The sequence below is a fragment of the Pteropus vampyrus genome, unplaced genomic scaffold, assembly GCF_000151845.1.
Source record: "Pteropus vampyrus isolate Shadow unplaced genomic scaffold, Pvam_2.0 Scaffold63, whole genome shotgun sequence".
Classification (NCBI taxonomy): domain Eukaryota; kingdom Metazoa; phylum Chordata; class Mammalia; order Chiroptera; family Pteropodidae; genus Pteropus; species Pteropus vampyrus.
This window is the reverse complement of record NW_011888844.1, coordinates 8051499-8066285: the sequence shown is the minus strand read 5'-3', so window position 1 is coordinate 8066285 and position 14787 is coordinate 8051499. Positions and strand designations below refer to the sequence as shown.

Below are 14787 nucleotides of genomic sequence, written 5' to 3'. Positions count from 1 at the left end.
TTACCTATAAGGGAACATCCATAAGACTGGCAGCTGATTTCTCAAAAGAAACTATGCAGAATAGAAGGGCTTGACACAAAATATTCGACATGATGAAAACCCAGGATCTACAACCAAGAATACTTTATCCAGCAAAGCTATCATTTAGAGTTGAAGGACAGATAAAAGGCTTCCCAGACAAAAATAAGCTAAGGGAATTTGCCAACACCAAGCCAGTATTACAGGAATTATTGGAGGGACTTCTTTAAGGAGAAAAAAAAATGCATTAAAAACAGGAATAAAGAATAGCAATAACTACATTCCTATCAACAAATACCGCAAATGGAAAAGAATTAAGTGCTCCAACCAGAAGATAGAGTGGCTGTATGGATAAGAAAACAAGAGCCCTACATATGCTTCCTACAAGAGACTCACTTCAGATTAAAAGACACACACAGACTAAAAGGAAGAGGATGGAAAAATGTATTGCCTTGATAGACCTAGAGAGTATTGCGTGGAATGAAATGGGTCGAGTAGAGAAAGAAAAATATCACATGATTTCATGTACATGTGAAATCTAAAGAACAAAATCAACAACAACAGCAACAAAAGCAGAAATAAACTCATAGATACAGAAAATATTTTAAGTGATACTAGATGGGAGGAGATGAGAGGGACAAAAAAAGGTCAAAGGGATTAAGAAGTACAAATGGGTAGTTGCAGAATAGATATGGAGATGTAGAGTGTAGCATGGGGAAGATGGTTATTAATGTTGTAATAAATATGTAAGAGGGAAGGGGGTACTAGATTTAGTGGGGTGATCCCTTTATGAGTTATGTGGATCTCTGATTACTATGCTATACAACTGAAACTGGTATATTATCGTATGCCAACTGTAATTGAAAAAAAAAAGCATATAATTGTACAATGTAATTATGAGCAAAAAAAAATTCTGATCTAAATTTAGCAGTTAAAAATAATTAACATATTTTAATAAAATACTTTGTAATGTTCAAAAAAAATCAGAGAGAGGAAAAATAGAGATAGGAAACACAAAATTGGAGATAGAAAACACAAAAGGGAATCTGTCAGAAATGAAGAATACAAATCTGGGATGAAGAGTACATTAGAGGGAATTGACAGATCGGATGAAATGGAGGATCAAATTTTAGAAGATGGGGTAGCGGAAGACATCCAATCAGAACAGCAACAAGAAAAAATAATCCAAAAAAATTAATATATTTTAAGGAGCCTCTGAGACAATGTCAAGCATAACAACATTCATATAATAGAGGTACCAGAAGGTGGAGAGAGGGAGCAAGAAATCAAAAGCCTATTTCAAGAAATAATGACAGAAAACTTTCCTAACTTGGTCAAGTAAATAGACATACAACCTCAGGAAGCTAGGAGAGTCCCAAAAAAGATAAACCCAAGAAGACCCACACCAAGAAACATAATTAAAATGTCAAAAGTTCAATACAAAGACAGAATCTTAAAAGGAGGAAGAGAAAAGCAGTTAGTTACCTATAAGGAAGCTCCCATAAGATTGGTAGCTGATTTCCCCCCCCCAAAAAAAAACATTGTAGAACGGAAGGGCTTAACACAAAATATTCAAAGTGATGAAATCCCAAGATCTACAACCAAGATTATTTTATCCAGCAAAGCTATCATTCAGACTCAAAGCACAGATAAAGAGCTTCTCAGACAAGGAAAAGCTAAAGTTAATCATCACCAAGCCAGCATTACAGGAAATGCTGGAGAAACTTCTTTAAGAAGAAAAAAACAAATACTTGTAAACATGTATGCACTCAACATAAGAGAACCTAAATATATAAAGCAAATATCGACCAACATAAGGGGATAAATTGACAGTAATACAGTCATCATAGGGAACTTTAACACTCTATTGAGTGTGGACAGATCTTCGACAGAAAATCAACATGGAAACAGTGGCCTCAAATGACATACTTGACTAGTTGAATTTAATTGATATTTTTGGAGCAATTCATCCCAAAGCAACAGAATATACATTTTTTTAAGTGTACATGAAACATTTTCCAAGATAAACTACATGTTAGGCCACGATAAACATCTTAATAAATTTCAGAAGATTGGAATTATATCAAGCGTCTTCTCTAACCACAGTGGTGTAAAAATAGAAATCAAAGGCGAAGGAAAAATGGAGAACACACAAAGAAAAAAAGAGGCTAAATAAACATGAAAGATAAAAGCAACAAAGTGTCCAGAAAATAACAAAAAAACATCCTCATGACTCTGATGTATGGAACTATTTCTTAAACAGAAAACAAAAAGCACTAATCTAAAGGAAAACTTCTTCCTCAAAACCCCCATTGAGAGAGTGCAAAGGTCCCTCAACATAATAAAGTCCATATACAACAAACCCTCAGCTAACATCATACTCAAGGGTGAAAAACTAAAAATGTTTCCTCTAAGATCAGGAACAAGACAAGGCTATTCCCTATTACAACCATTATTCAATATAGTGTTGGAAATCCTAGTGAGTGCAGTCAGGCAAGAGAAAGAAATAAAAGGATTCCAAATTGGGAATGAAGAAGTTGAATTGTCATTTTTTGCAGATGATATGATTCTCCATATAGAAAATCCTAAAGATTCCACAAAAAATCTATTAGAAATAATAAACAAATACAATAGTTTCAGCATACAAAATTATTGTACAAAAATCCATAGCCTTTCTATATTCTAACAATTTGTTTTCAAAAAAAGAAATTAAAAAAAAAAACAATTTCTTTTTCATTTGCAACAACAACAACAAAATACCTAGGAATAAGCCTAACAAAGTATGTGAAGGGCCTATACACTGAAAACTATTATGTAATCATGAAAACATTATTAAAAGAAATTGAAGAAAACACAAAGAAATGGAAAGATATTTTGTGTTCATGAATTTGAAAAATCAACATAATTAAAATGACCTTATTATCTAAAGCACAATACAGATTTAGCGCACTCAAAGTCCCAATGACATTCTTTAAAGAAATAGAACAACAACAACAAAAAAATCATCAGATTTGTATGGAAGTACAAAAGACTCTGAATAACCAACGCCATCCTGAGGAAAAAGAACAGGACCGGAGGTAACTCTCTGCCTGACTTCAAATTATACTACAAATCATCAGTAATTAAGACAGCAATGCTATTCATAGAAAAATAGACACACGGACCAGTGGAACAGAATTGAGAGTCCAGAATTAAACCCCCGTATAAACGGACAAATAATTTTCGACAAAAACATACCATCAAGAAAGAAAAGCCTCTTCAATAAATGGTTCTGGGAAAACTAGAAAGCCTCCTGCAAAAGAATGAAACTAAACTGCTTTCTGTCACCACACAACAAAATTAACTCAAAATGGGTCAAAGACCTAAATATAAGACCTGAAACGATAAATTGCAGAGAAAAAAAAAAAGTACTAAACTCATGGTCCTTGGATTTAGAGAGGATTTTATGAATTTAACCTCAAAGTCAGGGAAAGTAAAAGAAAAATAAACGAATGGGACTGTATCAAACTATGAAGCTTCTGCATAGCAAAAGAAATCATCAACAAAACAAAAGACAATAGAATGGGAGAAGATATTTGAAAATAACGTCTCCGATAAGGGCCTAAGATCCAAAATATACAAAGAACTCATACAACTCAACAGAAAAACAAACAATCCAATTAAAAAATGGGCAGAGGACCTTAACAGACAATTTTCCCAAGAAGACACACAAATGGCCAAGAGACATATGAAAAGATGCTCAACTTTCCTAGCTGTTAGGAACATGCAAATCAAAACCACAATGAGATATCACCTCACACCACTTAGAATGGCTATCATCAACAAGACAAGTAATAAATAGTGTTGGAGAGATTGTGAGCAAAAAGGAACCCTCATACACTGTTGGCGAGAATGTAAATTGGTATTGAAAAACAGTACGGAATTACCTCAAAAAGTTAAGAATAGAATTACTACATGACCCAGCAATGCCTCTTCTAAATATTTATAAAAAAAAACTTGAAAGCATTTATCCACAAAGATATATGCGCCCCGATGTTCATAGAAGCATTGTTCGCAGTGCCCAAGACATTTGGAAACAACCAAAGTGTCCGTCGACAGATGATTGTGTAAGGAAAATGTGGCACTTATGTACAACAGAATGCTAATCAGCCATAAGAAAAGATGAAATACTGCCATTTGTGACAATATGGATGGCTCTTGAGATTAGCATGCTAAACAAAATAAGTCAGATAAAAAAAGTCGAGAACCATCTGATTTCACTCATTTGTGGGATATAAAACTGAAAGCAACAAACAAACATGACAAACAAACTGAGACTCATGGACACTGACAGTGGATTAGTGATTACCAGAGGGAAGTGGGAGAGGGAGAAAGTAAATGGGAGTAACGAGGGTCAAATATTTGGTGACAGAAGGAAATTTAACTTTGGGTGGTAAACACACAATGCAATACACAGATGACATATTATTGAATTATATATTTGAAATCTATTTGATTTTATAACCAATTTTATCCCAATAACTTTAATATATGGAAAGAAAAATAGATTTTAAGCAAACAAAAAAGATTCAGTGATTGCTTGGTGTAAATAATTTTCATTTACCAAGAAATCTAAAGTGCATATGTGAAAAAATGATGAAATTATTCTCCTTAAATATATAACTCTTACAACAAAATGTAGAAATAGTTGTATGATTCAATAGACAATGATGAAATTAATGTTGATTTAGTCACTTTCACAACTTGGGATGACAGAACTTCTAAAAGAAGAGTTCATAAAACCCGGTTTTAGAATAAAATGCCACTGTGAACATATGTATACTAATTTGAAAAGTTAGTCATAGAAATACATTGACTATTGGAAATAATTTTTTTATCTGACTTATTTTGGCCAAAAAGCAAAGTAAATTCTATTTTCTGCTAAAGAAGTAGGTTTAATGAATAATCTAGACTTTCTCCTTTTGTGAATCCCAGGACATTATTCATTGAAATGAAAATACTTTCTGGATACTTTAAATTAATCTTTAGTATATTTTTTTGCTATCCTTATGTTTTAGGGAAATTATATATACAAATTGTGGACTCGTGAATATCTTAAAATACATCTGTCATGAATGTCAAACAGGTTTCTTCTGTAAAAGAAAACTCTAGAAATCTTTTTAAAAAGTCATTTTAATTACTATATGAAACTACATAAGTTTCCGTAGCTATGAGTCTGTTTCTGTTTTCTTCATTGTGCCAGTTCAGTATTAGACTTATCGAGAGGCTGACATCATAAATTATATAAATATCTAACTACCATTCTGCATACTTAAAACTAATATAAAATAACATTGAATGTCAACTGTAATTGAAAAATTAAAAAATAATAAAAATAAAAATAAATATTGCAGATCTAATTGTTCATTGACTACATTTATTATCCAATAAAAATGAAGAAAATTTAAAAAATCTTTACATAAGTTGGAAATTTAAAAATTATTTCCAATAGTCAATGTATTTCTATGACTATTAATGTCCACAAAATCCAATATTAAAATAAAAATTAAGACCACAACATAATGCTTTCATATTAGAGCTTGAACTGGACTAATACTACTTATGTCACCTCATTTTCCACAAGTCCTAAAGACACACACTTATTACAGTTATTTAGTGTTTTTACTATTCATAGAGTATATTGAAGCATGTGTTTTGGACTTAGTTTATATTATGCACATTTTAGCTGTGCAAAATATCTCTAAAATATATTTATTTATCTATTTATTTATTTTTATGTGAAGCAACCCTTGGTTGATCTCACAGATTGCAAGGACCTTGTCAGCTTACAAACCCTTATTTTTATGTATTTATTTATTTTTTAACTTTTATTTATTTTTTAACTTTTTATGCCTACAGCACCTGATTTTCCTAGATAGTCTCCCATCCAAGTACTAACCAGGTCCGACCCTGCTTAGCTTCCGAGATCAGATGGTATCGGGCTTGTTCAGGGTAGCATGGCTGTAGACACATTTCTAAAATTTAGATTCAATTCTAGATACTACAAAGAGCTTTCCAAAATCAGTCTTGCTCTTTTGATCTCCTTTTTCAAAAATCCTATAACACATAATCTTTACCACACAGTCAGGACATGCTCTTTATTTCTATTAATTTTATTATTATTGCATATGTCCTATTTTCCTTCAACCATATTCACAGGGAAATGAGAAGTATGAAAGCCAATGAGAAGAAAAGTAAAATAAAATATTTTTAAATTTTTATTTTTCCTTTTTTACGGTTATTAGAACTCATTTGGAAAGACTAAGAATGTTACATTTTTCCTATAGTAGGAAATGTTTCTTCATCCGTCCCTATCATTTGTAAGTTTTCTTCATATTTCTTCATATTTCTACTGAGAAATGCTAAAAGTAGGCATGACAGTAATACTTTGGCCCTAAAGTTTCTTAGTGAAATGATAGCATCTCATTTTTTTGGTTGAAAATTTTATTAAAAGATAGCATAGATTACACTCAAGGGTATCGTGATTCATAAATTTAACAAAAGTATTAGATTGGATTAGTATTCCAATTCTTTACTCCTTCCCTAACAAAAGAAATATGTGTGTGTATATGTGTGCATGTGTACCTTTGACATAACTTTTGCAGTGTCTTCCTGATATGAGTGGAGTATATTTCCCCATGTCTTGATCTGTAGATGAAAAGTGATAGATCAGTGACATTCTTAGGTCAGTCAATAATTAGAAGATGTGATATAATCAGAAGTTTGAAATCATTTGAGTTAGGTTTGCTCTGTAATCACCATGGTAGGGAATGAACTAGTACAGGTATATATATATATATATATATACCTGTACTAGTTCATTCATCTCATGAAGAGGACAAAAGACAAAAAAGAAGAGCCGAAATGATCCAACCAAAGCCAACCCCAGACTAGAGAATATGACCCCCAGAGGAACCCCAGGTGCATAAACAAACCTAGCAAAAGTACAACCTAAATCAACTGAACTACCAGTCTATAAAAATAATGATTGTTGTTTTAAGCCATTACATTTGGAGAAATTTGTTGCATAGAAACTATGTGACAAAACTAAATAATAAAATATATATTTTTGGTCAAGTTCTGTAATTGATTATTCAACATTTTTAAGGAAGAATTTACTGGAGCAAAAGATTTAATATAATCTACTTGTGTTAGTGAAATAAACTCCAAAGGATGATGTAAAAAACAGATTTTTTTAACAGATAGCAAAGAGATGTGATTTTTAACTATTAAGATTAACAACAACAAAAATAACACAAAAACAACAATAATACATTTTAACTTACTTAGCATTTATAAATTCCTCCTGTAATTTCATATTTTTTTTCTTTTTTATATAACAGTATTATAAGTAGATTTGAAAATAGAGATACAGGAATTATGTAATTTACTTACTGTCCTACAGAAAACTAATGGAAGAGATTAACTAGACACTGGGTACCTTGGTTTTCAATCTAAACTCTTTCAAAATTCCATTTTTCAAAATTATTATCAGCAACAGAAATAGTGATTTTTGAGTTGATATTCTTGACCACCAATAGAATTCTTGAGCATCAACATTTGATGCCTGATTTCTTGAAATATGCAATAAATACTTAATGCAGATTGTATTAAAAAGTAAACTACAAAACATAAAATTTCCACACAAAGAAGGAAAAGGAGTGTAGTTACCATCTCATCATTAGTCTTCTTATGTTCTACCTCCAATCTCAAAATCATTGTTTAAAAGAAATGTGATATACAGAAAAAATATTTTTTCCTAAATACTGTATCTCATTTTCTATCAGAAAACACCTTCAAATGTACCTGCAGATTTTGATTTCGGTACATAATCTGATTAAAAACATTGTTAAATAATCACAAATATTAAGTAGAAACAAGAATTACTTTGCTTTTTTTCATTCTTTAATCAATGGTTAAGGTATATATCTTGCTTCTGCTGAAACTAATACTTAATCAAGATATTATCAAAATGCCAGTGGGGTTTACCTTCTATAATGCAATACTGTACAATGATAATTATTTGTTATGCAGACAATATGAGCTATGCAAATGAGAAAATACATTTCAATATGGAAGAAATATCACATTAAAAGTCTATCGCTGCAGCTCATAGTTTATGAGAAAGTTATTTTAGCAACATATATTGCAATTTTATAACAATATTGGAAGCTGAAATTATGGTACTTCCAGTATAGTATATAATCTTAATTAAGATACAATACTCATTTTATATGAGTTAAGCATTTGAGGACACTACACTAACTTGTTATACTTAACCCAGATGCTTGATTAAAGAAGCATTTATAATTTAAATAAAATGTTGGAAATTATGGAAGACACTTAAGTAGTTTTGTATCTCCTTCAAAAATGACTATCCTTACTTATTTTTTTTAATGTTTGACAATGATTGCTTTTTTCTATAATTAATAAATCTCCAGGTTAAATTTCACAGAAGCATAGCAAGAGAATCATTCCAGAGACTTAGATTTAGATGTGACTTAAAGAGATTACCTAGTGCATATTATGCAGTTCTGAGAAAACATAAGTAAAGATCTTATATTTAAAGTGATAAAGGGAAAGATAGATTAATATATTCACAGACATTCATTTGGGGATTTTAATAGTTTTTGCTATAATATAAGTGTTATTTTAGACTTTTCTTATGGTATTTTTTGCCAGTTTGGACAAGTTTATAAATCTTAATTTAACTTGTGTCATTTATGTAATCGATGAAATAGTATTTTATTTTTGATAAATGAAAACGTTCTAGAAAGTGTAAAAAATAAGCAATTTTATAAAAGTTATGCAAGCATCAGTAGCAATATAAAAAAGGTCACTCCCAAAATTCATAAGAAACAATTAATTTAAACAAATAATTAATTAATATTAGTAGTTGCCATCTATCATTGTACTAGAATGTGCATTAGAGTTTTAAAATAATTCCTGTTATCAATAGATGACCATTTATTTGGAGAAATAAAATTTATATACAATTTTTTTTAAAGTTAGTGCTGTAAGTCTAATAATTATGTATATATATGGAGAGAGAGAGAGAGAGAGAGAGAGAGAGAGAGCAGCTCAGCTATAGAGGAACAGACCTGACAGGCCTTAGTATTGTTAGAAGTCTACTTGTCATTCATAATCAGGCTGTTATTGTCCCATTAGACATAATATCACAAGATACACTGTCAGATAAGGTCACTCAATGATCATAATAAAGTGAGACAAGACACAAAACCACTTTATACTTTTGTCTCAGTGTAGACAAAATCTGGCTCACTATGGACACACCCAAATTACCATTCTCTTCTCCTGGCTAATACAAACACATGTTGCATCTTTATAAAATCTTAGACTCACTTTAGTCTTCTCTCAGTATATTAAGATTTACTAAGATACCTTATTAAAGAATTATCCCTGCTTCCTGGCAGCACCTAAAACAGAGTGAAACCCCACTTTATTCAGCTTTGCCAAGATCACCTGATTAAAGCCTAAATCCTATGTAATAATTCCTTTCTGACACTCTCATACTGAAACACCCCATGATTCATCATGGTAAACAGTCTTCTCCATTGAGATAAGTAGTAAACTCAACTTGTTTCAACTACAAGTGTTTCCTTGGTGATCTTCAACTGGACACCATTGACTATAAATATGAATGCATATAAATCCACTGCTGTGCATATTTGTAAAATTAAGAAAATGACAGCTTACTGTGTTAGTAAGAAACATCAAGAGGATTTTTTTTTTCTGCCAGTTTAAATCTAGAGAACTATCCTTATGACACTGTAGAAATTTTTTTTCAGTTTATGTAGTTTTGATGAGGCTGACCTCTCTACCCATGGTTAATATTGTAACCCAGGTCTGGATAATCAGAGTAATCCAGCAATTTGGTCATTATGATTGGATCAGAGATAGGCATTTGGCTCAAGATTACATTTTTACCAAAAAAAAAAAAGAAAGAAAGAAAGAAAGAAAGAAAGAAAGAAAGAAAGAAAGAAAAATGTTTATATTTGCAGCTGTGATTGCTAAGTAAGAAAATGTGATTTTTGAGCAGCTATCACATTTTTATTACTGTATGTAGCAAAACTCCTTAAGAAGCCACTATGGTTGAAAGCAAAGTGGTAGAAAGAGTTAAAATAAATTATGTTGTGATTTTATCAAATAGAATGCCTCTGCTTGGTTGAATGTGGCAGAGACCAAATTGAATCAAACTCAAAAACAAAATCAACTTATTGGCTTGAGTAACTCAATAGTACAAAGATGTCTCTAGGAGCACATATAGTGCCATATTTTCTTTATTTCTCTTTCCAGATCTCTGTGACACTTTCATCTGTGTTGGCTGAAAGAGTATCTTAGTAATAAAATAATTTTATTTTTTTAACCAAACATTTTGTTTTATATTCTCCTTTAATTAGAAAATTATTCCTAAGTTAGATGGTTCATGTTAGAAAAGGTTAATAAAACTATTTTTATGAAAGAATATGATGGTTTGTAGCATGGACCTATTTTAGGAATGTTGTATTTGCTCATTGTTTGAGGTATAAAGCATTAGCAAATAATTAAGCAAACTTATTTGTGCTAAAACACACAATGAAAAAAATATTCAAATAACCTAAATTGAGGTATTTTAAAACTTCTGTAAACATTCAGTAATCCTATGAGGCCAGAATTTTAAATGACATAGATGGGGATTTATTCTTATGAATTATTTATTTTTTCATATTCTATAATATCAAATTAGATTCGATTACTACAATATGATATTTATTATTTCTGGAAATTGAAGCACAAATGAGATGTTGCATATTTACAAACAATGAAATGTCTGATCATGGTGGCAAATATGGAGATGGTAATCATACAGGTAGGATACTTGGGAAGACTCATGAGACTCCACATAGTATAATCACATAAGACTTTAATAAAGGTAACAGAGTACAGCAGGAGAATAAAGGCATAGTCAAATATAGAGGAGTCCGAAAATTTCCAGGTACAGTTCCCAGGACTTTCTCAGTTGCAAAGGATGTGTTTTATCTACAGATTACGGACTACCAAGAAATGTAAAAGGAATCTTGGTCTCAGGGGAAACAAGGTGCATATTTACTAACAGGTTTTTTTTAAGGTCCAATGATCATGTAGCTACAGCCAGACTTTTATCTAGTTGAACCAATTGCAAATTATCTACATATTTTCAATAAGCAATGCAGAAAGCTAGTACAGGTGCCTCCTGAAGAGTTTTGAATTTTAAACAGCTTTTTGCTAGTCATTAATTACTAATTTCCTCTTTATCTTGATCAAGAGTCAGAGACTAGACTTCCGGGTGTCCTAGTGCAAGCCTAGACCAAGTGTTAGTTTACTGATCTTATACAATGTCTTACACGAAGGAAATTGTATCAACCACTTCAAAGAATTGTAGTCAATATGGATATATAGGTTGACTGGAACTTCATACTCTTTCAAAATTACACTCTAGAATTGAAGAAAGATCTTTGAAAATGTGATTGTCTTTCAAAGGTATCAGTACATGCTTGTATTAATTTATATTTTCAAGCAGTCATTCTCACAGATTATTTACTATACAGAAAGAATATGACTCGAAGTTATCTTATAAATCATAAACATATAGAATATATACTTGTAAGTTAGCTGAGAATTCATATAGTCTACCACTAACCATATACTTCCATTTTGTAGATTTTAACTAATTCTAATTAAGTAAAAATGTGGCATATTTATTTTTATTCTTTGATTATCTAGAAAGATGTTTCATTTCTCTGTTACACTTAATAGTCCTAATTGCATACAGATACAGTATTCAGTTCAGGATTAGCCAAGGTATTTTACTAAAAGGTCAGAGATAAATTTCAGTAGGAAATCTTTTTAGACTAGCACGCTGGAAAATAATTGACAATACTGGCTATAGTTTTGGAGGACACTAAAAATGTTTTGTGAGATAGTGTGAGAAATTATAATGACCTCTCACAGTAAAATGGAAAAAGAAAGAAAGTAAAAAAACAAAACAAAACAAAAAAAAAACTGAGTTAAGAAACCTAAAGTCTATTCCTAGCTCTATTAATATCTCTCTGCTCTTTGGTGAGCCCATAAACTCTAAAACAAAGTTTCTTCATTTACAAATTTCAGAGGTAGAATAAACTATCCAAAATTTTGCTTTCCACTATACATTTCTATTATTCTTTTATTTAATTACATTGTCACTGAATTAAAAAAAAAAACATTATCAGTAACACAAATGGAAGTAATTAGAAGTATAAAAGTTTCATTTAGTACTCCTGAAACAATCATCTGATTATGCTTATCTTTTTGTCCTGAGATATTTAATACTTTCATTATCCTTTCTAAATTCTCAAGGATGCTTAATAAAATACCTAAGAAGCTTATTGTACTCTAGGCTTTCACTTTTCCTTCTATGCTCTATCAAGATGCTGAGAAACTAAGAAAATTGATGAAGTATATTCATATATTTACAGTCTGGCTTACTATAGAACCAGTACTATTATGTATAGGTGTTTTATGTTTTTAATCATCTGTAATTCTCATAATATGTACCAGTTAAATAGTATTGCATTAAAAAAATAAAACCTGAAAACTGAGTGGCTCACAACAATTATTTATTATCACTCACATATCTGAGGACTGTTGGGGAATCAGCCTATTTAGGCTAGGCTCAGATGGGTTGTTCAGCTTCAAGATGTAGATATGGTTGAGTTCTATTGTGAGCACCCATCTGCTCTGCATCATTTTTTTCTGGAGCCCAGGCTGAGATGTCAGCAGCTATCTATGGGAATTCCTTTTAAATGTGATAAAATAGTTACAAGAGCACAAGCCGAATCTCACAAGCATGACCTTTGGTTATGTCAGTCATGCTAACATGTTTTGACCAAAGCAAATTTCTTGGCCATTTAGAAACCTAAGAGGTGTGATTGTATATTACACTTGTAGAGTTAAAGAGTTAGAAAGAAAGTGGATATTTCAGAAGAATTTTTTTAGCTGAATACCCAATAACCATACAAAATCATAAAAATGAATTCTGTGATGCAAAGTCACCATTTTCCAGATGAGAAAATTGAATTTTATGTAGAATAAATAAATTGCAAAAATCACACAATAATTAAGAGTAGACATTGGGATTGAGAAAAAACAAAAAAAAAAAACCTGAATCTAATTTTATAAAGCTCACTCAATTTAAACTACACCAAGCTATAGAATAAAATTAATCATCAATAATGGTTTAATGTTGTCCTCTTAAGAAGAGTCTTTTACATTATTTATCAGTCACTTCCAGTATGTAAACCTGAAATTCACACTAATGATGGGAATTCTAGGAACAGTATAGGGAACTGCTGGATTAAACACACCAGTTGGCACCATTTTCACAGTACCCTTTAGTCTCCCCTCTACAAAGTAAAGTTGAGCCTATGAGAAAAACTGTGTTTATACACAATTATAAAGAATATATATATTAATTCTGAGTACCACCATTTCCTAAATAGACTTGCTGCTTAAAAAAATGGTGTCCCACATTTAGAAGTTTATTTTTTTTTAATGTGAATATAATAGGTACTCATTATAGATAACATTAAAATATATCTGGACAAGAAAGTAGTTATTCTATAATTTCATAACCAAGAAATGACTACTGTTATTAATTAGTGTTTTCTTATAGATTTTTGAGATGTATAATGCATTAGGTATATAAAAGGAATTGTTTTTGCAAATGCCATAAAAATATGGAGTCTCAAATAAAGACATAATTCTAATAAATATAGTATAAAATTAGTAATCAACATACATTTAATTGATTCTTTTTTCATCCTATAAGTGTAGTATTAATTGTATAACAAATAGAATGTATACTTTTTATTACTTGTACCCAAAATTGTGATGTCATATAAATAATTTAGTCCTTTAGATATTCATTTTAAATGAATAATTTAAAATAAGTGAATTTTTAAAATTTAAAATGAATGAATTTAGATATTCATTTTAAATAAATAATTTTATCTAAATTATACATTTTAAGCAAATTTTAAGTGATTTCTTCTTAAGGTACTAAATTACTTATTTTATTTAGTAAATAGCAAGTCACTTTTATTATGTGAAAACATTTATATTCTGATATATCATATTTTTATGGATACTGTTGATACTCTACCAAAATTTCCCTTGCTTTGTTGGTATGCCCATGTCCCAAATGGTGTGAGTGTTGGCTGCTAACAGTTCACAGCTTTTCCATTTCTTGCCCTTACTCAAATGAAGCCACTAGTCTCAAACAAGAGGTTCCCTTTTATGCTTTGGGAACACTGACAGCCAAGAATGACTGAATGACACAGAAATACAAAATACTAATTTCCTGCCTTAAAATGGGGCACATTCTGTGGTGTGATTTGCCCTCCAGAGTGCCCTGGATGACGAAACTAAAGCTGGTCTCTAGCTAAGACCACTTTCTATCTAAACTTTCTTGCCATGATATATCTTGTTTTCATTGCTCTCTTTTTCATAAGAGCATTCCTCTAATAAATTGTTTCCATAAAGACCCTCTATCTTTTTCTGTCCCTCTCTCATATAAACTTTACACATATATACAAGTATATATATAAATATATATGTTCCAGCACACATATACATATATGTGCATAATTTATATGCATATACATATATATTAAAATATAGTGTAAATGTGTATGTATACTATATTATAGTGTA

At 30.7% G+C, this 14787-nt stretch overlaps 2 pseudogenes; one reads left to right on the top strand and one right to left on the bottom strand.

Moving 5' to 3' along the window:
- Positions 1 to 14787, top strand: part of LOC105292793 — a 137531-nt pseudogene that overhangs the window by 27344 nt on the left and 95400 nt on the right.
- On the bottom strand, positions 5908 to 6026 carry LOC111740447 (annotated as a pseudogene).